Source organism: Mytilus edulis, chromosome 4 (genome assembly GCF_963676685.1).
Source record: "Mytilus edulis chromosome 4, xbMytEdul2.2, whole genome shotgun sequence".
Taxonomy (NCBI): Eukaryota; Metazoa; Mollusca; class Bivalvia; order Mytilida; family Mytilidae; genus Mytilus; species Mytilus edulis.
In genome coordinates, this window is record NC_092347.1 from 44,661,673 (window position 1) to 44,685,626 (window position 23,954).

Genomic DNA, 23,954 nt, shown 5'->3' on the forward strand with positions numbered 1-23,954 from the left:
GTAAACTCTGTGTTTTGATTTATATAATTGATATAAATCAAAATATCGTGTTATTTCTGATTAATATTTCGAATTACTTTATTTAGGTTTTGAGAACCTTTGGTAGCCCCATAGTTTAAGTTTCTTTAAAAAGTACATAGTGAGCATTGGTCGTTACATACAAACGTTCACCTAAATTGTCCCAGTCAATGAATGATTTTAATGTGTCAATCAATGGCCACAGCTACACTGTTTTGAATTTCATACTATTTCTTTACATAGGCCCCTACCCTGTCTTTGAAACTATTTTACTAATTCATACTCTTTATTTTTCTTTCAGATGCCTGGGGAATGCCTACAGAAGAAGAACATTGAACGTTGAGTATATTTTCCTTTACATAGGCCCCTACCCTCTCTTTGAAAGTATTATACTAATTCATACTCTTTTTTTTTCTTTCAGATTCCTGGGGAACTTGTACAGAAGAAGAACATTGAAAGTTGAGTATATTTTTCTTTACATAGGCCCCTACCCTGTCTTTGAAACTATTTTACTAATTCATACTCTTTATTTTTCTTTCAGATGCCGGAAGGGAACTGTACTGAAGTAGAAAATTGAAAGTTGAGTATATTTTTCTTTACATAGGCCCCTACCCTGTCTTTGAAACTATTTTACTAATTCATACTCTATTTTTTTCTTTCAGATACCTGGGGAACGCGTACAGAAGAAGAACATTGAAAGTTGAGTATATTTTTCTTTACATAGGCCCCTACCTTCTATTTGAAACTATTTTACTAATTCATACTCTTTTTTTTCTCTTTCAGATGCCTGGGGAACGCATACAGAAGAAGAATATTGAAAGTTGAGTATATTTTTCTTTACATAGGCCCCTACCCTGTCTTTGAAACTATTTTACTAATTCATACTCTTTATTTTTCTTTCAGATGCCGAATGGGAACCGTACAGAAGAAGAACATTGAAAGTTGAGTATATTTTTTCTTTAAATAGCCCATACCCTGTCTTTGAAACTATTTTACAGTTTCTACGGTACTTTAAATTTTTTACATTTAGACAATGGGAGATAACTCTGACCACATGATGTTTATTTTTATTTTTGTGGGATAAACAGTAAATTGACTGATTCTTCCAGATTAATTAGTAATCTTTATTTCAATTGATAATTTTGGTATAGCTAGATACTGTAAATTCAGATATTATTGCATGCATTCATTATTGTGATTTTTGAAGAATGGACAAAAATACAAGATTAATAATTATTGTAATTCATACTGATTTTTGTGTCAGATATCAGAATGCAAGTTCTTATTATTGCTTTACTCACTAAGCTGCATTATTTGCATTAATGAAAATCTTTTAAAAAAAAATACTTATCTTACATGTATAACATTGATTACCGGTAAAGTAAAGCAAATTTAAAGTTGCTGCATCTTCAGATCTTAATTATTTCTTATATGTCAGATTTATCCCCCCTATAATTACTTGATAAGCCCCTAAATAAGAAAACAACTGTTGATATTTAATGCCAACATAATTTCTTTTACAGGTAATATTATTAAAGAATACAGTTACAGTGAACCACAGACTAGAAAATCTTGTTGTGAATCTAAAATTGCCCATATGAGAACAAAGATGAAAACCTTTGTGGCTTCAGGAAAAAAACATGCTAACTGCCAAAGATATAAAAGTTACTATTGATGATGGGTCAAGTGTTGTTGGTTGTCAGGTAGCATATGTTACACTTGATATTACAAATATCATTAAAATCCCACAAATGGGACATGCATACCTGCCAAATTTTTCAAATGCCCTTAGAAGTTTTGCTTCCATGATGGCTCTTACAGTCATAAAAAACCTTCAAAGGGTCCTTAAAATGCATCTCTATGTTGTGTTTTGGCTTCTTCAAACTTTTTAAAGCCTAAAGACATTGTAAAATTAACTGTTTTGTTTAAAATTGGGACAAAATTCCTCTTTAAAAAATTTGTTTGGGAGCTTTCATGGGGGAAATCCCCTGCAAATAGTGACAGTTGGCAGGTATGGACATGTTTAATGTTATGGATTTATGTTTCCTTGAATTTGCAAAAAAGTAATGCCAGGTGGTTCACAGTAATAAAATGTTGTATGTGGGTGGTTAATGTTAAGTAACAATATGTTTCAATGTTTATTTTGGAGGCGCTATAGAAAATTCCTGCAACTTGGAATTAAGTAGAACTGTTTAATGTAAGTTTTTTTACTTAACTAGTTTTGTTTGTTTTGTTAAGTTGCATCTAAGTTTAGTAAATTTAAATAATATACTCATATTGTTTTGTCAAGTTGTTCTATGGGGCAGAATATTTTGTGCTTGTACAGTTACAAAAGTACAATATAAATAAAACTGAAACCGTACAATTTTACCTCATACTGAATACATTTTAATGAAAATAACTTTGCAGCATAAATAGAATATATATATATATCAAAGCCATTTTTGAAACTGGCAAATATATATGTGGTTCATAATTATATATAAGCACTAAATGGAACCTAAACAAATGTTATTCATTAAAAGATAGTAATAACAAATCTCAGAATATACAAAGTACATGTAATTCCAATTATAAATAGATAACAAATAACAAAGAGTTCACATAAGATATATAGTATATTTTGGGGAAAAAACTTGATAGCAAAAGAAGTCAGTAATTCTAGTCAGCCTACAGGAAATTTGAAAATATTTACACAAAAATGATTTTCTCTCAAAAGAAAGAATTTATATAGAACTTTATCGCAGGAGTAACTCAAATAATTAAATCCCTCTCTGTGTTTAGGATTTCCTTCTTTTTTGGTTTTACCATTTTTTACCCACTGAAATGTTAAAAAATAGGAAAATATAGAGAAATCAACAGAATTATCTCCCCTTTTTGAATTGCTTTCTCTATCAAACCAGCTTCCACCAAATTATCCTACAATCATTCAAATTTAAACTTAATAAATTTTTTAACTTTATGTCATAATTGTTACAAATCATCCAAAATGAGGGCCCAAAAATGGGGGTTTTGGTGTTATATTAAAAATTTTAGAAATTGGCCTTTTTTATTGTTTTGGTTGCTTATATAATGCAATTGACATTCAATTTTTCAAAACTAATTTGCTTTATGTTGGGACATGACATCTTCATGTGAAATTTTATCCAATTCTGATGACCTAAGTGAATCATCCCCTGCAAGATTCTAACATGGAGCTGTACTTAAAAGACTTTGTTTGTTTTCATTTGAATTTCATTTTTTTTTCTCATTTTTGTTTTAATTAAGGTGAATATTTGATATGTGAATAACTTTTTTTTAATTCTTAATTTTTTAACAAAAATCTACATTGAATTTTTATTCACACTTTCTCAGATTGTTCCTATATGCAATTCGTTGGCATTTATATATTTCCTTATCAATTACATACCAGAGCAACTGAAAAAGTACCAATCATTGTCAAAATGTTGTAAAATATTTTTCAAACATGTGCAACATGAAAGTTGTATGAAATGTCAATTACCAATAATTTTACTGGTTTTAAGATACTGAATAGAATGACTTAATAATTTGGTCTACAGCATAATCATGACTAGTTTTTTCTTGTTAGCATATTTAAAGTAAGTTCTGTCATTTGCCCATTTCCTATTTGTTTATATTTTGAATTTTTATAAAGTGCTGAACAACTTTGAATTTTTAAAGTGCTTAAAAAAACAAATCGAATCTTTTTTCCTCAATCTTTTCTCAAAGACTACTTAACCATCTAGAATTAAAATAACTATAATCTATATTTTTAAATATTTTTTGGAATGATGAAAATCACAAATTTTGTGATTTTTGTAGATTAATCTGAATAATAATGACTTTCTTTAATATATTTCCAATCATACCAAGGAAGGTAAAAGAACCAGCAGAAAGTGAAAGACTTGAAGAAATATAGGCAATGTAAGTACGATTACGGCAGGTGATTTTGCTGTATGTGGTGTTTCCTTTAATTAGTTGGCTACCTCCAACATTCATCTATGTATAGATGGCCTCCATCACAGACCCTTGGAGACGGGCAGCTTAGATGTTTCGCTAGTGGCCAATAACCTACAAGCTTCCTGCTTATGCCTGTACTGTTGCATTTCTGTAAATATTGACAATGCAATTTCCCATAGGAACTCCTATTACATCTAACACTGTACCACTTTTACTATGAAGTTTTGAAAAAAATCTAGGAATTGAATGTTCATATGCATTACTATTTTTTTCAAAAGGTCAAAATATAGGGCTGTGCCGCATATTTTCAATGTTTATATGCCCTGTACTCCTCAGAGTTTAAACTAACACCAATTTGCTTAACTACCCCTACCTTGACAGTCAGGTTACCATAAATTTCAATATAAACAATATGCAGAGGTCTATTAACTGGTAACATTCCAAAGTTATGTCTCTGTGAGATGCAACAAAGAGAGCATAACTGAGAGCCAGTATGTTAACAAAATTTAATTTTTCTATGAATATTCTAGATCTCCCCAAAAGAGGCGTGGTTAGAGAAACAGCTGGATTTACAAAGTGCAAAGAAAGTAGAAAGAGACCGATGTCATGCTGAAGTATTTCTGGAGATCATCTGGTTTTATCTTTTGGAAGCAGTCCACATGGAAAGATAATTATGCCAAACAAATGATATGATGATTAATAGAAGTGTGAAGATGACCCCATTACCCCTTGTAAGTACTTAAGTCATTAAGGTGTAACACCACTAATTCAGGCCCGGCCAGAAAGTAGTACATATTTAACACAAAATAGTTCCTACGCATGAGTGTAACTTTCAAAATGTGTAGAATATTTAGGTATTTTTGGTATCAAATGAAAGCTGAAGGACTGGTGATCATTGTAGAACACTTTTGGACTTTTAATTTTGAATATTAAAAAAACTGCACCAAATTTTAAAAAGAGGGAACATTTTGTCTGTTTGTCAGATCTGAAGGTTACAAGAGCCCAATTATTTCTTTACATTTAACCGGCAAGTTTTTTACCCCAAGATGGTACTAAGAATAGAATCCTATACGGCTTCTGATTGGTTGATACAGGATTGGAATTACATTTAATCGAAAGCTTATCCAATTAGGTTTAAAAATTGCTGAAAATCATATTCACATTTTACGAAGTATAGAAAATATCTTCAATTTCTGCACGTCGGAGCCATTAAAAATATGCCTTTTTCATTAAGCGAAAAAAGTAGACGATTTTTTTCAACTGCATTTTAAGGCTATTTGAGCCGCATGACCCTATATTTTTTTTTGGTTGTAATGCAACACTGGCATTTCTAGTAACAGGAACTGCCACCCGTTTTTCGCTAGTTTGTGTAGTCTTCGAGAAAAAAAATACGGAACACTAGTGGTACCCTATGGAAAATGCATTACAAATAATTGCGCTCTTGTAACCTGAAGTACCTGTTTTGATACATCCAAAGTTCTGGGAACCAGTTCTTTCTTATATGCCATTAAAGGTGTGTTGATTTTTTCAGTACAAGACATCATATAGTGTTGCTTTGAAATGCAATGATTGCCACTTTATTTGAACTTCAAACAATAGAGGTGTGCCTTCTTGAAACGGAGGAATTTAACATAGAAAGCAATGGGACCATGAATTAGTGGTGTACTTCCTTAAGTACTATGGAGTCATTGTCATGCATTGGATACCAATTTTAGTGGATTTCCTTCGAACAGGTGAAACATGAAATTAGATATTCAACGAATAACTGTTTTTATGTAATGCTTGAAAGCAGACTCAAGCCAAACCACAAATGAAGTATCCATGAATATGTATATTAAGTTTTCCTTAATCCATGAAAATTGGTCCCCACAAAAATAAACGAATCCACATTAGATTGTTTAACTGATTGTTTCTTACAGTACAATCAACAGCAAGATTATTTCATTCAATGGGAGATAACTCTGTAAAATCTGTAAATAATTTCTTGTGCAGTTGAAATTCAAATCATAAACCTTTGAATATTTTTTTTGTATTCCATCTTTCATATCATTTTCACAAAAGATGTAAAATGTCAATTTTCAATTCTTTTCAGGTTCTATGATGATGTTCCGATTCAGGTGTGGAAATAAGACTTGATTGTATGATTAGATCTAATCAGAAATCTCCTCTTTCATCTATCAGTACAATTATATGTCTGATGTAATTACTTAAAAGTTCTCAACATCTATTACACATTTGTAGATTTTGTCTATTTGATATACATATAGTATGTCTGGAACTTATACATATATCTATTAGTCCCAGAGTATATCAACAATGATGGTCCTTTCAAACCATTTTAAATAACTAAGCATTTTACATTTCAGGCTAGCATCACAGCTTTTCCACAAGGATTGAGGCTGAGAATGGCCATTGGATAGGACTTTAATGGTAAGAATAAAAACAAAGATTTATGAACTATTCATCCTAGAGAATGTTAATGCCACAGTTTTTGTCGAGCCTGCAACTTTTGTTGCAGAAAGCTCGACATAGGGATAGTGATCCGGCGGCGGCTACGGCGGCGGCGTTAGCTAACTTCTTAAAAGCTTTATATTTTAGAAGATGGAAGACCTGGATGCTTCATACTTTGTATATAGATGCCTCATGTTACGAAGTTTCCGTCAGTCACATGTCCAATGTCCTTGACCTCATTTTCATGGTTCAGTGAACACTTGAAAAAAAAGTTCAAATTTTTTGTAATGTTGAATTCTCTCTTATTATAAGTAATAGGATAACTATATTTGATATGTGCGTACCTTGCAAGGTCCTAATGTCTGTCAGACAGTTTTCACTTGACCTCGACCTCATTTCATGGATCAGTGAACAAGGTTAAGTTTTGGTGGTCAAGTCCATATCTCAGATACTATAAGCAATAGGGCTAGTATATTCGGTGTATGGAAGGACTGTAAGGTGTACATGTCCAACTGGCAGGTGTCATCTGACCTTGACCTCATTTTCATGGTTCAGTGGTTATAGTTAAGTTTTTGTGTTTTGGTCTGTTGTTCTCATACTATATGCAATAGGTCTACTATATTTGTTGTATGGAATGATTGTAAGGTGTACATGTCTAGTGGGCAGATGTCATGTGACCTTGACCTCATTTTCATGGTTCAGTGGTCAAAGTTAAGTTTTTGAGTTTTGGTCTTTTTATCTAATACTATATGCCATAGGTCAACTATATTTGGTGTATGGAAATATTTAATGATCTTAATGTCAGTCGCGCAGGTTTTACTTGACCGTAACCTCATTTTCACGGTTCATTGCACAGTGTTAAGTTTTGTGTTTTGGTCTATTTTTCTTAAACTATAAGTAATAGGTCAACTATATATGTTGTATAGAAGCATTGTTAGCTGTACATGTCTGCCTGGCATGGTTCATCTGACCTTGACCTCATTTTCAAGGTTCATTGGTCTTTGTTTAGTTATCTTGGTTAATGTTAAGTTTATGGTACAGTTGTTATAAAGCTTAGCTTTTTACTTAGGACTATCAACATAATATCAATGATTAGTATAGAAGGCGAGACATTTCAGCGTGTGCACTCTTGTTATAGATGTACATCTTACGTTTTAATGTTTTCTTAAGTTATAATTGAATATATAATCTCGAAGGGATGTAAAAAATTTAGGAAACCTTATGTTTTTTCGTTATCTTAAATTGCCTCCATGTACTAGAATAAAGAGATGTGTTATGATTTCCAATAAGACATATATCAACCAGAGAACAAATGTCATGGATGTAAGCAAACTAAAGGTCAGCATATGTCAACAATGAGTAAAACATATACTGTAAACCATAAGCTTCTCCATCATCACAAAATAAGTGACCATATTTCTATCCCCACTTGCATTTTAAAGATATTATATAATGGAACTAACTTGACCTTGTCCATCAAATGACTAAGAACAGATAATGCAATTTATCAAAGTTGCATGGTAGGTAAATATGAATAATTTATAATAGTGGGATATATTTATCCAAACAAATATAAAATTATTGAAAGGTAGCGAACATTTTGCCGAACTAAACATTTTTTGTATAGCTTTTGTCGAATAACTCACATGAAGATACCTAGATTCCTATCTCTGCTTAAGCAGATAAACAAGAAAGTTAAGGCTCCAATTAAACTGCACTGCTGAAACGATTGCACTGAAATGCTTGGTTCAGTGTACAGAAATATTTTGAGAAGAACAATAGTTAAGTTTGTCTTTATAGTATAACCTTAAATAAACATTTATATTATGTCATTTTTCTGACAAAATTATTCGGATATTTAATTTCAGGCTCCAATTATATGTAAGAGGAATGAGTGATATATTGTGAAAGATCCTGGAATGTTCAACTTTATTTGGAAACTATTGGATAAGTACAGACAGAGAATTTACACCAGAAGCCAGTATCATCTTGTCTTGCAAATAGAAACTATATGTAAACTGCTGAAACCTGAGAAAAACATTAAAAGCCAAGATCAACAATACTTGAAACTACATCATCATGTATAATCAAAGTACATGTACTGCCAGAATCCATATGAGAACCAATCTACACTTGGTGTCTACATGTATATCCAATGTGTTGTCAGAATCCATATGAGAACCAATCTACACTTGGTGTCTACATGTATATTCAATGTGTTGTCAGAATCCATATGAGAACCAATCTACACTTGGTGTCTACATGTATATTCAATGTGTTGTCAGAATCCATGTGAGAACCAATCTACACTTGGTGTCTACATGTATATCCAATGTGTTGTCAGAATCCATATGAGAACCAATCTACACTTGGTGTCTACATGTATATTCAATGTGTTGTCAGAATCCATGTGAGAACCAATCTACACTTGGTGTCTACATGTATATCCAATGTGTTGTCAGAATCCATATGAGAACCAATCTACACTTGGTGTCTACATGTATATTCAATGTGTTGTCAGAATCCATGTGAGAACCAATCTACACTTGGTGTCTACATGTATATCCAATGTGTTGTCAGAATCCATGCACTTAAGAAGCCAAAGATCAATTATAATTTAGAAGTGTATGCTTTAGTGCTGGCAAAATCCATAAAAAAATCCAAGATCACAAAAGGACCTACTTTACCTACATATCCCAATGATGAATACAGATTATTGACTCTTGTAAAAAAAAACAGTGAAGAAGAAAATTGATATAAAAATAATGAAAAATAAGGATTGTACATGTACATGATGTATACATGTCAACAATTACTAGTTGACCCTAACCTTGAAGTAATTGCAACAGAAGATTTTTAAGTTTAAATCTTTAGCATTATACCCCAAATATTCACAGAAAAAAAGTCCCATAAAAATCTTACTTCGGGAAGACTAAAAAAATTGCCATTTAAAATTCCTATGGAGATTTTCATTTAAAAGGGAGATAACTCTGCAAAAAAGGCAGAAATATCAAGAAAAACTGATACAAAATTATAACTTTACCTCTTCTATTCATCAGAATGTATTGATTCTTAATATCTAAGCCGTCTTTAGAGTATAATAAACAACTCTTAAGGTGTTTTCATATGTTTTATCAAGCTACAATCTAGATTTCGTAATTCATTCGTTGACCATTTATTGAATTTTTCAACATGTAAAGGTAAAGAATCTCAAATTTAATAAAAAATAATTAAGCAGGTATTCTTCTTTTTGTGGTTTAAAGTTTCTTTAAATAAGTAAGATGCTGAAAAAATATAATATACAGATATAAACAATACCAAATTTTCAAATTATTTTTTTCAAAATGGTTACAAAGCAACAAATTTGCAATTTCTTTAATGAAAAATGCACAAAAAAAATAAAAATACCCATAACACTTCGGTTGTGTACATTTCATGAGCAGAAGATTATATAATTTAGTAAAATACGAACTTATAACCCCATCAAAGTATCATATCTATAATACTAAAATTATGAGGTCCAATTTGTCAGCCGTCATCACGTAAAAACGACGAATCAAAGAATTCAGCTTTATATATAACTAATATAGTACAAAGGTGTAGATTAAAAATTACACCACTCCAGGCCCTTTTGTTTTCCACGTAATTAATATTGCCAATAATTAAGAAGTTCCGGGTCGAGTCCGATACCGATACCAATAGTATATTTACCTGTTACCTATTACCTTATCTGTACGTTCCGCATCTAACAGGTGCACCACCAAACGGTGTATTTGGGATTATGCTATATACACGGATCATAATCACAGGGTTGACACTACTAAATTGTTACCTATTGTAGTATTTTAATCAGTAAGACTTTCCAAGATAACAATACGAATACTAAAAATCTGGACTAAAAATAAGGTGCATATATGAACCGTTTTCAATTTGTTAGCGGGCATGACATAAAACAGTGAATCAAAGAATTCAACTTTATTTATAACTAACATAGGACAATGCTGTTGATTAAAAAATACTCCATTCCAGGATCTTTTGTTATCCAAATAATTAATATTACCAATAATTGATAAGTTCCAGTTCGACGGGTTCAAACAGAAAGATTTGAAAGCAGAGAAAACTGTGTATCTTATAATCGGCATGACTATCAGATAAAAAAAATACTAAAATAAGGCTTGCACATAGTTATATACTTAAATCAGTCACGGACCCGCGATATCACGGGTGTGTTCTAGTTATACATAAATTTTAAGAAAATCAACCAAAAAAAGTCTCATTTTTTGCAGCGTTATCTCCCCTTCCAATGTTAATTTCCATAGGAAATTAAAAATTCAGATTTTGAGTTTTTCTCAAGTTAGATTTTGTGGGACTTTTTATGCCCCACCTACGATAGTAGAGGGACATTATGTTTTCTGGTCTGTGCGTCCGTTCGTTCTTTCGTCTGTCCCGCTTCAGGTTAAAGTTTTTGGTCAAGGTAGTTTTTGATGAAGTTAAAGTCCTATCAACTTGAAACTTGGTACACTTGTTCCTTATGATATGATCTTTCTAATTTTCAACCCAAATTAAACTTTTGACCCCAATTTCACGGTCTACTGAACATAGAAAATGAAAGTGCGAGTTTCAGGTTAAAGTTTTTGGTCATGGTAGTTTTTGATGAAATTGAAGTCCAATCAACTTGAAACTTAGTACACATGTTCCCTATGATATTATCTTTCTAATTTTAATGCCTAATTATATTTTTTTACCAATTTCACGGTCCATTGAACATGGAAAATGATAGTGCGAGTGGGGCATCCGTGTACTTTGGACACATTCTTGTTTCTGTGTATATTAAGGGCTTATTGCTATAGATTAGAACTAAAACATTTTCTGTTGCAATTAGTTTAGGGTTAAACCTTAGTTTGACTGGACTAGTATTGAAACTAACTACATAATGTATACATGTCAACAATTACTAGTAAATTGAAATTAACAATATTAATAAATGTCTTATAAATTTGATCTTATAGACATATGAGGAATTAAAATAAAAAAATGTTTCAAAAATGAATTTTAAATGAGATGTTTTAATTTAATTATTTTGCTGCCTGTTGTGAAGTTTTCTGCAAACTTGATTCATGAGTTGCAAACTGCAATAATATACAATTGTCTTTAATACAGAAGGTAGCTAGTGAGATTTGTACATTTTGGAAATCACAATACCTAGTCGCGTTGTGGTAAATGCACATGCCTTTGCTTCATCTTTTACCTCTGACCTAATTGGCCATAATTTACATCATTTGGCATTTGTTGTCCATCCATATGCTATTCAGTTTCTATTTCAAAAGTTATACTTTCCAGATATAAGGAGAAATAAAATATAGTTGTGTTCAATGAGACAGCAACCAAACAAAAGAATTATGTACCGGTACATGTATTGTCAGGAAAAACTTGTCTCACTAACTGATAACCTTTTACCTGAAATTCTGAAATTATTGGCTGCATTTATTATTGCAATTTTCAAGAATCAACTAAATTTTTAGTTTACTGTGGATTTCATTATTATTCGTTGGATACCAATTTTCGTGGATTTCGTGGGTACAGGTGAACAACGAAATTAAATTTTCAAGGAATGGCATATTTTCTATAGACTTGAATGCAGACTTTGGCAAAACTAAGAAATTAAATATCTACTAACATCCAAGTTTTCCCTAATCCACGAAAAATGGTACCCACGAAAATGAATGAATCCACAGTAATTATTGGGATAACAAAAAATTCTGCATTAAGATGTTTATTAATTCAGTTATCGGAATGTGAGTTTTTATTATTGCAGTACTCACCCTGTTGCATTATTTGCATTAATTAAAACATCACAATAATTTCTGAATTTACAGTATCATAATTATGATGATGATCCAGATTACTAATCATGAAATCAGATAAATATTGTTTTGTAAAATTAGATATTCACTGAAATTGATACAGATTGCAACAAAGATCTCAACCTCTTTTTAGCTCACCTGGCCTAAAAGGCCAAGTGAGCTTTTCTCATCACTTGGCGTCCGGCGTCCAGCGTCGTCCGGCGTCCGGCGTCGTCCGGCGTCGTCGTTAACTTTTACAAAAATCTTCTCCTCTGAAACTACTGGGCCAAATTAAAACAAACTTGGCCACAATCATCATTGGGGTATCTAGTTTAAAAAATGTGTCCGGTGACCCGGCCAACCATCCAAGATGGCCGCTATGGCTAAAAATAAAACATAGGGGTAAAATGCAGTTTTTGGCTTATAACTCAAAAACCAAAGCATTTAGAGCAAATCTGACATGGGATAGAATTGTTAAACAGGTGAAGATCTATCTGCCCTGAAATATTCAGATGAATCGGATAACCCGTTGTTGGGTTGCTGCCCCTGAATTAGTAATTTTAAGGAAATTTTGCTGTTTTTGGTTATTATCTTGAATATTATTATAGATAGAGATAAACAGTAAACAGCAATAATGTTCAGCAAAGTAAGATTTACAAATAAGTCAACATGACTGAAATGGTCAATTGACCCCTTTAGAAGTTATTGCCCTTTATAGTCAATTTTTAACCATTTTTCGTAAATCTTAGTAATATTTTACAAAAATCTTCTCCTCTGAAACTACTGGGCCAAATTAATCCAAACTTGGCCACAATCATCTTTTGGGTTAGTAGTTTGAAAAATGTGTCCGGTGACCCGGCCATCAAACCAAGATGGCCGCCATAGCTAAAAATAGAACATAGGGTAAAATGCAGTTTTTGGCTTATAACTCAAAACCCAAAGCCTTTAGAGCAAATCTGACGGGGTAAAATTGTTTATCAGTTCAAGATCTATCTGCCCTGAAATTTTCAGATGAATCGGACAACCCGTTGTTGGGTTGCTGGCCCTGAATTATTAATTTTAAGGAAATTTTGCTCTTTTTGGTTTTTATCTTGAATATTATTATAGATAGAGATAAACTATAAACAGCAATAATGTTCACCAAAGTAAGATTTACAAATAAGTCAACATGATTGAAATGGTCAGTTGACCCCTTTAGGAGTTATTGCCCTTTATAGTCAATTTTTAACCATTTTTCGTAAATCTTAGTAATATTTTACAAAAATCTTCTCCTCTGAAACTACTGGGCCAAATTAATCCAAACTTGGCCACAATCATCTTTTGGGTTAGTAGTTTGAAAAATGTGTCCGGTGACCCGGCCATCAAACCAAGATGGCTGCCATAGCTAAAAATAGAACATAGGGTAAAATGCAGTTTTTGGCTTATAACTCAAAACCCAAAGCATTTAGAGCAAATCTGACATGGGCTAAAATTGTTTATCAGTTCAAGATCTATCTGCCCTGAAATTTTCAGATGAATCGGACAACCCGTTGTTGGGTTGCTGGCCCTGAATTATTAATTTTAAGGAAATTTTGCTCTTTTTGGTTTTTATCTTGAATATTATTATACATGTAGATAGAGATAAACTATAAACAGCAATAATGTTCACCAAAGTAAGATTTACAAATAAGTCAACATGACTGAAATGGTCAGTTGACCCCTTTAGGAGTTATTGCCCTTTATAGTCAATTTTTAACCATTTTTCGTAAATCTTAGTAATCTTTTACAAAAATCTTCTCCTCTGAAACTACTTGGCCAAATTAATCCAAACTTGGCCACAATCATCTTTTGGGTTAGTAGTTTAAAAAATGTGTCCGGTGACCCGGCCATCCAACCAAGATGGCCGCCATGGCTAAAAATAGAACATGGGGTAAAATGCAGATTTTGGCTTATAACTCAAAACCCAAAGCATTTAGAGCAAATCTGACATGCGGTAAAATTGTTTATCAGGTCAACATTTATCTGCTCTGAAATTTTTAGATGAATCAGACAACCCGTTGTTGGGTTGCTGACCCTGAATTGTTAGTTTTAAGGAAATTTTGCTGTTTTTGGTCATTATCTTGAATATTATTATTGATAGAGATAAACTGTAAACAAAAATAATGTTCAGCAAAGTAAGATTTACAAATAAGTCAACATGACCGAAATGGTCAATTGACCCCCTTAGGAGTTATTGTTCTTTATAGTCAATTTTTAACAATTTTCATAAAATTTGTAAATTTTTACTAACATTTTCCACTGAAACTAATGGGCCAAGTTCATTATAGATAGAGATAATTTTAAGCAGCAAGAATGTTCAGTAAAGTAAGATGTACAAACACATCACCATCACCAAAACACAATTTTGTCATGAATCCATCTGCTTCCTTTAATATTCACATAGACCAAGGTGAGCGACACAGGCTCTTTAGAGCCTCTAGTTAAATTATCGATATAAGTGATCAAGGTAAAAGTTACCTGAGTATGGTTGTCTATCAGATACTGTTATAAGGTGATATGTCATTTGTTAATGTCATGTTTTAAAAATTTGTGTTTTTCAAAAACCAATGTCAAGTTTTAAAATTTGTGTTTTTCAAATACATGTACCAATGTCAAGTTTTAAAATTTGTGTTTTTCAAATACCAATGTCAAGTTTTAAAATGTGTGTTTTTCAAATACTAGAAGTACATGTACATGTAGAACATAAACTATATGTATGCAATGATTCACAAATGTAAGGATTACATGTCTGTCTTGCAGATGTCATTGACCTCATTTGTATGGTTCATTGGTCAATAGTAAGTCCTCTATAATATACTACAATGTGTAATCAATATGTCAACTATATTTGGTGTATGGAATGATTATTTAATGTATAAATAGAATTATTAAATAAGAAAATGTGACATGGTTGTAAATGAGACACTCCACAAGGGACCAATTAACACAGAAATAATTATAGGTCACCATATGACCTTCAATAATGAGTAAAACCTATTCTGCATAGTTGGATATAAAAGGCATCAAAATGACAAATGATCAATTTAAGACAATTCAAATAAAAAAAAACTAATGCCATGATTTATGTACACAATAATGAATGACAAAATAATATGCCTGTCTTGTAGGGTTTATCTGAACTTAACCTCATTTTCATGGTTAGATCTATCTGTTTCTTGAAACTAAATATGTTTAATAATATTTGGTTGATTGGATGATTGTAAAAGAGTCGGATTTAGGGCGAGGGATCGTTGGTTGGTTATTCATGTATATGGATTAGCTGGAGCTGGCCTCTTTTTGGCAGTCTCTGCCAACCCCCTGCCCCTACCCCTACCTCTAATATTTGTAGTAAAATCAGAGACATATAATACAATTATTACATGTATTATATGTCTCTGGTAAAATTAACCTAAAACCTAAACCTTTAGAAATATCGACATAAAACCAATCATGAATGGTGAAGAAGGTGAGACATTTGAGCTTGTGCAGTCTTGTTAGCACAAAATATGTGCTGAAAGCTTTGACTGCCATACATACAGATGTATCTAGGAATATGTAGTTATAACTTTATAAATGTGTGATCTAGACTATCCTGATACTGGAACAAGGCCTGATAGTTGACACCGTTTGCTTGTATTAGCATTATATTTTTTTAAGAAAACTTATTTCCATATTTTATTCACAGCTACTAGTGTCGTGGTTGATATGTTACAACTGCGATGTTCAGGTCCTTCAAATAAAACTGTTCACCATGAAATTAATATTTTGTCTTTGGCAAACTTATCAAAGTTAATTTTCATTTACAAAGGTTGGAGAGATGTGTGGCATATAAAATGAAATAGGAAGATGTAGTATCATGGTTTATCAAGCAACTCTCCCCAGAGACCAAATCACATACAAGATAACAACTATAGGTCACCATACGGACTTCAACAATGACCAAAAACCCATACCGCATAGTCCGCTATGATAAAAGGCCCCGAAATTACGTTCTTTTGTATATATTGCCCATAGTAACAATTTAATTTGTGCACGCTCAACGTTCACTGGTAAATATTTCAAGCATAATACGGATAGAATACAAAATACCCGACCACGTCCACTCGTATTTTTGTCCATCTGATGAGTTAAGCCTTTTTCATGTTGTACTGTTTTACCACTGTCCATGGTAAGGGGAGGGTTGGGTCCCACTAACATATTTAACCCCGCCAAATAATGTATGTATGTGCCTGTCCCAAGTCGGGAGCCTGTAATTCAGTGGTTGTCTTACTAGAGGCTAACGACGCCTATATCAACCACCAGCAAACGATTCGCAAACCAGTGAGTATATAAGTACTCGGACTGAACAAGAGTAGAACCACCTCCCAACAGCTACAAATGAACCTCTGACAATAGAGGGGTTCCAGAGTGCACTAGACAACAATAGTGTACCTCAGAAACCAACACCATAAACAGCAGCCAATTGTACATACTAGTAGTTAAATTGAAAACAGCACGTTATTAATTACTTGCGTCCGAAGCGCCTTTCTGGATTTACCTTCATCAGGAACGCTCAAAGTCAAACATTTGAAATCCGGAGATGTATAAGTACCGAAAATCGTTGTGCTATATGTAAAAAAAACCTAACATAAATAGCCAAATTCATCTAAAGCCAACTTTGCCTGAGGAGTTTTACAGCGGATTCTACTGAGTGTGTAGCTAAAGATAATATATTTGGTTAGCTTGCTTGTTAGCTGAACCGTGAAGTCATTGTTAGCTTAGGTAAACTACCCTACTTTAAGAATAGACTAGTCCGACTATCTGTCTGTTCGAAAGGAGGGTAGTATACCTGACCTAATAATGACATCACGGTTCAGCTGACAAGCAAGCTAACCAAAGATATTACCTTTTGCTACACACTCAATGGAATCCGCTGTAAATTGTATATATATATTCGGAATGTTTTATGACCTTTTACTGTTAATAGTTACAGGAGAATTGCTGTCTCATTCTCAGTCTAGTGGACTTAAAACATTCTTTTAAAGAATCCAGTCCATAGCAAGAAAGAAGAAAAAATTGTTGCAATCCCTACACCGCATGTGCACATTACTGACTGCCATTTTGATCCCCGCACTAGACAACAGAACCAGACATTTGGGCATAATACATACACCTTAAGACAGCTTTAAATTATCAGTGTCATTCGTGAACAGTTTTAGATAGGAACCCATTGCCACAACAAATAGTTTCATGCAGTATATTGGGTATAGCACGGTGGGTAAGGTTGTCCTACGAGAAAACGTTCTGTGCTGGTGATTCGGTCCTGACGGGTGCTGGTGATCATCGAAAATATGTAAACAAAGACGAAAATTATGATTTTTGACGTTTTCTCTCATAAAAAATGAAAGGACACAGTCGTGATTTTTAAATCTTGTTTAATATGGATTCCTATGCAAACCATTAAAAATGTGACCCTCTTAACTGCTCCGTGTTGAAGGCCGTACTTTAACCTATAATGGTTTACTTTTTAAATTGTTATTTGTATGGAAAGTTGTCCAATTGGCACTCACACCACATCTTCCTATATCTATCAGTAAGCGTAACACAAAAGCGCTCATTTTCAGAAAATCTAGAACTGAAAAAATAAGACAAAATTACTCCTAGAGTCCGCTTTCTATACCGCAGTCCACACGACAAATTTATTTGTGAAAAAACAGTGAAATTTATTAAAATTTTGCATTTTCTCAATTTATTCATGTCCTGATACTGTGCTGGCAAAGGCGGATTTAGGGGGTGCAGGGGGAACGCCCCCCCCTTTTTTGGGGAAAAAAATTGGTTGCTTATATAGGGAATCATTGGAGCGTGACTGGAGCGGGCCCCCTCTTAAGTTAGTCAGTGGGCCCCCACTTATGTAAATTTCTGGATCCGACACTGGCTGGTGGGTCCTGTCAATGTGCTGGTGGGTCCTGATACGGTGCTGGTGATTTTGGGTCAATTTAATGATCATGAAGGGATGGAAATGGTACCGAGAGTTTACATAGGATAAAAAGAAATTGATAGTATTTTTTGACGAAAGACTTTAACGCTTCTTTGCATTACAGCTCTTCTATAAAAGCATTTAAAACAAAACTTTGATCGACTTGCTTGCTATGTTTGCTTAGATGTTTTCAAACAATAGGTAGGCGGAGTTTCAATACATACTGGGATTTGATCGGACAATAAAAACTGACTCCGTTTGGTAAAATAACTATTATAAAATCTTTAATTATATCAAAATTGAATCATCTGTTCTTATCCATCCCAAGTCCAGATGAAAATGTACTACAACAACTCAATAGTAAAATTTATGCTTTCATTTGGGATGGTAAACCCGACAAGGTAAATCGGGAGCTCTTATGTCAAGAATACTGCAGAGGTGGTTTAAAAATGATTACTTTGAGAAATTGTATACAAGGGCTAAAATTGACCTTGTTTAGGAGATTATTTAATTCAAATTCAAAGTGGGTCAAATTATTTACTGCTACACAAAATATAAATTTTACAGAGTTGGCTTATTTTGGAACAACTAAAAAATTAGATAACGTTTTTTGGAAAGAAGTTATTTGTGCCTGGAAAAACATGTCGAGATTCCGACATCCTCGTTATTTTGAGGAAGTCATATCTTCATCTATATGGAATAATGAGAACATTAAAATTGATAACGTCAGTGTTTATTATAGAAGTTGGGCACAAAACGGGGTATGGACTGTAAATGACCTTCTAGATGAGCAAGGAAATATATTGTCTTATCAAAATTTTGAACAGTTATATACTTTTAAACCCACATTTTTACAATTTATGGTATTAAAGTAGCATTAAAAAAATGGTTACAATCTATGGGAATCAACACTGAAAGGGAAAAACAACAACAAGCTCTGTTACCTTTTAATATTAACATTTTTTTCAAGTCAAACAAAGGTTCAAAAGACATGTATAATATATTAAATCAAGGTGCGATACCAGTTGTAATAGCAGCTGAGCGAAAATGGGAGGGTATATTGAATAACGTTGTAGGGGATTGGAAAAAAATCCATAACTGTGTCACTAAAATTTCAAAAAATACCAAGCTCTGTTGGTTTCAATATCGAATTATTCACCGTATTTTAGGTACTAATACTTTACTTTTAAAGATGAACCGAGTACAGTGTAATTTATGTACATTTTGCAAGGAAGAACCAGAAAGCATAGCACACTTATTGGGGAGCTGTCATATTGTAGCAGACATTTGGCACCACCTGAATGCCTGGATTTTTGAAACAACACATATTGAAATTCCACTTTTAAATATAGATATAGTCATGTTTGGTCTGTATGATAACTATAAACTTAATTTTATAAAAAATAAAGTCATTTTACTAGTAAAGTATTTTATATACAGATCAAAGATGCGAGAGGAAAAACCTCATATAGAGGGACTTAAAAATTATATCAAAGAAAATTTAGTTTTAGAAAAACATATTTCCTCAAAAAATATGAGTGTGAAAGATTATAACATGTACGGGAACCCCTGGGATAAAATCATTAATTAATTTAATAGTGAATTATTATGTATAGATGTGCTTGAAATGTAATTTCCATTATCACTATATATTTTTTGATGAAAATGTTATACTTCATCCATATTTCGTTCATATATCGTATTATTAGTATTATTTTTGTTTACTCTTTTTTGCTTGATTATGCTTATTTTTCTCGCTTTCTTTATTATGTGCCTCTATAGATAACTTATGTAAATGCCTGTTAATCCATGATGAATAAAAAAAAAATTATAAAAAAAAAACTGACATGAATTGAAGTTAATGTTTGTTTTGTCCAAACAAATTCTAGTATAGTAAACAGACTACTTACCTGTCGTTTACAAAAATCCAAACAATCATAGCAAGCAAGTTGATCAATGATTTGCTTTGCTTGCTTTTATAGAAGAGCTGTAAATTATAAAAAGAAATCTTGTTGTCGTAGATGGTTAAAAATCCTCAACAAAATCTCAATTACTTTGTTGGAACGAAAAAAGGTTTTTAATCAAATTTTCGTGGTCTTTGATCCACTTTTTAGCTTCCATCCTGACGAGACATGTTAGCTGTTCGTATGCTGTTGCTGTTGCATCTGACGCACGTAAACTTTCAGATTTCCTTCTTCTTTTCTGAAATATTTTACCCAATTCATACTTGACATTTTATTATCAAAGTAACCAGTGTAACCAATGTATTGAACATAAGTTTAAAATTCCTCAATACTATATTCATTTTATGTGTCATCTGTTCGAAAGCAGTCGAAAAGAAGAGATTTTTTTTTAATGTCGTGATTTTCTGTCGCTTTCTAGATCTATGCTTAGCATTTATTTCAGATGGTATGGACACTCTGGTGACCCTGTTGTATTTCATAACTTTATTCATATATATCAACTGGTTTTTTTTTTATTTAAAATGATTCGTTGTAACGAGAATATTTGTGCTGAATGTAACGAGAATATTTGTGCTGAATCGAAACTGTGAGGGTAAAAATCTTAAATTGCTTATAAATGTTGCTGGACCCAGTTTCGTTATCTGATCTGAATTTTCATTTCAATAGACATTGGCCTTTTGATTTTTTTACTCGCTAAGTTTTGCCCTTATTGCTCGAACTTTTAAAAGTAACTGAACTTTGTACATTTTGTTCAGAAAATAGAAAAATATTTTTCACATTTTTTGGGAATGTAATGTAACACAAAACTTCTGGTTTTCCATTATAGATTGGATTAGAAATTATGACATCTCCTTGCCTTTTAGTGCAAAAGAGGTCATTTTAGGTGTGTCTGAGGATTTTGTCAACAGAAAACAGAGTTAATGATATTTTGTAACGTTGTTACTTAAATACTATATATATGAATGTAGATGTAAGAGCGTATTGCGCACAAAATATGGTGGGATAGAATATTTAAAGTATTGGATCAAAATAGAAAAATACTCTGTATGTTTCTTAACCTCTACACAAAAATAAAAATGGATCAGAAGTGGCAATTGTTAGAAGCAGCATTGAATTAACAAAATCAATTGTAATATGTATATCGTATTATACCATTATGATTTAATTGATCTTACAAGTGTTATTTAACTTTTTATACTTGTGTCTAATACTGTATTATGTAATTTCACATGTTTCATCTTGAAAAATAAAATAATTACAATAAAAATTGCTTGAACTTTTGCAATATTAAAGCTGATTTCAATGAGTGTGTAGACAAAGGGAATATCTTTGGTTATCTTGCTTGCTGAACCGAAAAGTCATGTTTAGGTTATGTAAACTACCCTACCCTACTTTAAGAGAAGACTAGTCCGACAAATAACACATTTATTTATCTGTCAATAGGACCAGGCTACTTCGAAAGGAGGGTAGTTTTCCTTACCTAACAATGACTTCACGGTTCAACTAACAAGCAAGCTTACCAAAGATATTACCTTTGCCTACATACTCAATGCAATCGGCTGTTACTAAAGACTCGAATACATTTTAACAGACAGTGGTCATGTTTGTTGATGAATATTGTTTTTCCTAGATTCATTCTTGAAAAATCATTTGGTAACATTTGGTCAAGTAATTTCAGAAAAGATAGTTTTGTAATTGCGGACGCCAAGTCAATACATGTACCTCACACGGCCCCTCGATACAGGTGAGCTTATATGATCTTATAGCGATTCGGGTTGATAACCAGTGGAAATTAAGCCAGTTTTGTGTGTGTAGATTTGGATTGGTTTAAACTGATATGGCCTTTTAAAGTTAAATGTAGGTGTTTAATCTAAGAATTTCTTTTTTTAAACTTATAAACTTGTTTTATACTCAATTAGTAGTATGAAACGATGAGATATTTTAATTTTTGAAATTGAAGGCACAATTAACAAAACAAACAGTAGTTGCAAATACTTTTAAATAGATTTTTAAGGATAATGTACCCTTATGTTGATCCCATGCTAAACATAACAAAAATCTCTGTACAAAAGTCAGTGAATTTTTCTACAAAAATAGTTGTTATATTTTCACCAAATTCTCTTTTTTCTGATAAATACAACTGAACTATAAATAATAATGCTTTGCAAGAAGTTTTCCCTTGACATGTACAAAATGGTCCATCTCTATGATTCATTGTATTTGCTGTTTTGATACCGTATTGTAGTTTGCATATTTCGTAATTGACAATCCACAATAGGCGTCATAAACCATACACGAAAAGATAAAATTTTGATCTAAGCACTTAATTTGCATCTCTGAACCGCCTACACCCGGCTTGTTTTTTTAGGGGGTGTTATTTCTTAGTATTGTATTTTTACCCCCTTTTTTTACTCTTTTTTAATTAGAATTAAGGCACATTTGATTTTTATCACAAAACTATTTAAATATAAAAAAGTAGGACACATTGTTCACTCCCTCCACCTTAATTCTTTATCAAAAATATTTATTTTGGAATTTTGAAATGAAAAAGCTAAACAATCTTATTTCTGTTAGTGTTCTCTATGCTATCTCATCTGCATTCTCTGACAAATTCTAGTCTGTCCTTCCATAAAAGAGGGACGAAAGATACCAAAGGGACAGTCAAACTCATAGTTCTAAAACAAATTGACAACGCCATGGCTAAAAATGAAAAAGACAAACAAACAACAGCACACACGACACAACATAGAAAACTAAAGAATAAACCCCACAAACCCCACCAAAAAAACTAGGGGTGATCTCAGGTGCTCCGGAAGGGTAAGCAGATCCTGCTCCACATGCGGCACCCGTCGTGTTGCTTATGTGATAACAAATCCGGTAAATAGTCTAATTCGGTAGGTCACATTCAGGAAAGGGAAGGGGATTGTAGTTACGACGTAAGGAACATATCCGATATCATTTGTGATACGGTTATTCCATAACGGTCAACCAACTCGTGATGGCGTCCGTAAAATTTACGAAGGGATGATTTCAACTTCACCATTTGGAACTCTTGGTTTAATAGCTTCCTTGTGAGCAGCAACCCTCTATCAAGAAAATCATGATAGGAAATGCAGGCACATGTTTTATGTCGACCTCATTTACATGGTTCAGTGTCAGACAGTTTTCACTTGACCTCGACCTCATTTCATGGATCAGTGAACAAGGTTAAGTTTTGGTGGTCAAGTCCATAACTCAGATACTATAAGCAATAGGTCTACTATATTGGGTGTATGGAAGAACTGTAAGGTGCACATGTCCAACTGGCAGGTGTCATCTGACCTTGACCTCATATTCATGGTTCAGTGGTTATAGTTTAAATTTTTGTGTTTTGGTCTCTTTTTCTTATACTGTATGCATTATGTCTTCTTTATTTGGTGTATGGAATGATTGTAAGGTGTGCATGTCTAGCTGGCAGGTGTCATCTGAACTCGATCTCATTTTCATAGTTCAGTGGTCAAAGTTATGTTTTTGAGTTTTGTTCTTTTTTTCTAATACTATATGCAATAGGTTAACTATATTTGGTTACCGGGAATATTTTATGATCTACATGTCAGTCGCGCAGGTTAAATTTGATCGTGACCTCATTTTCAAGGTTCATTGCTCAGTGTTAAGTTTTTGTGCTTTTATCTGTTTTTCTTAAACTATAAGTAATAGGTCAACTATATTTGTATTATGGAAGAATTTTTAGCTGAACATGCCTGT

General features: G+C 32.7%; 1 long non-coding RNA gene across 1 annotated transcript; it reads left to right on the forward strand.

The window, feature by feature from the left end:
* The first annotated feature begins 263 nt into the window (after positions 1-263).
* On the forward strand, positions 264-9,919 carry LOC139519752 (uncharacterized). The gene is made up of 6 exons (XR_011663667.1): positions 264-1,721; positions 3,892-3,942; positions 4,509-4,709; positions 5,510-5,711; positions 6,345-6,408; positions 8,298-9,919. It is a non-coding gene; the product is annotated as an uncharacterized lncRNA (long non-coding RNA).
* The last annotated feature ends 14,035 nt before the right edge of the window (positions 9,920-23,954 follow it).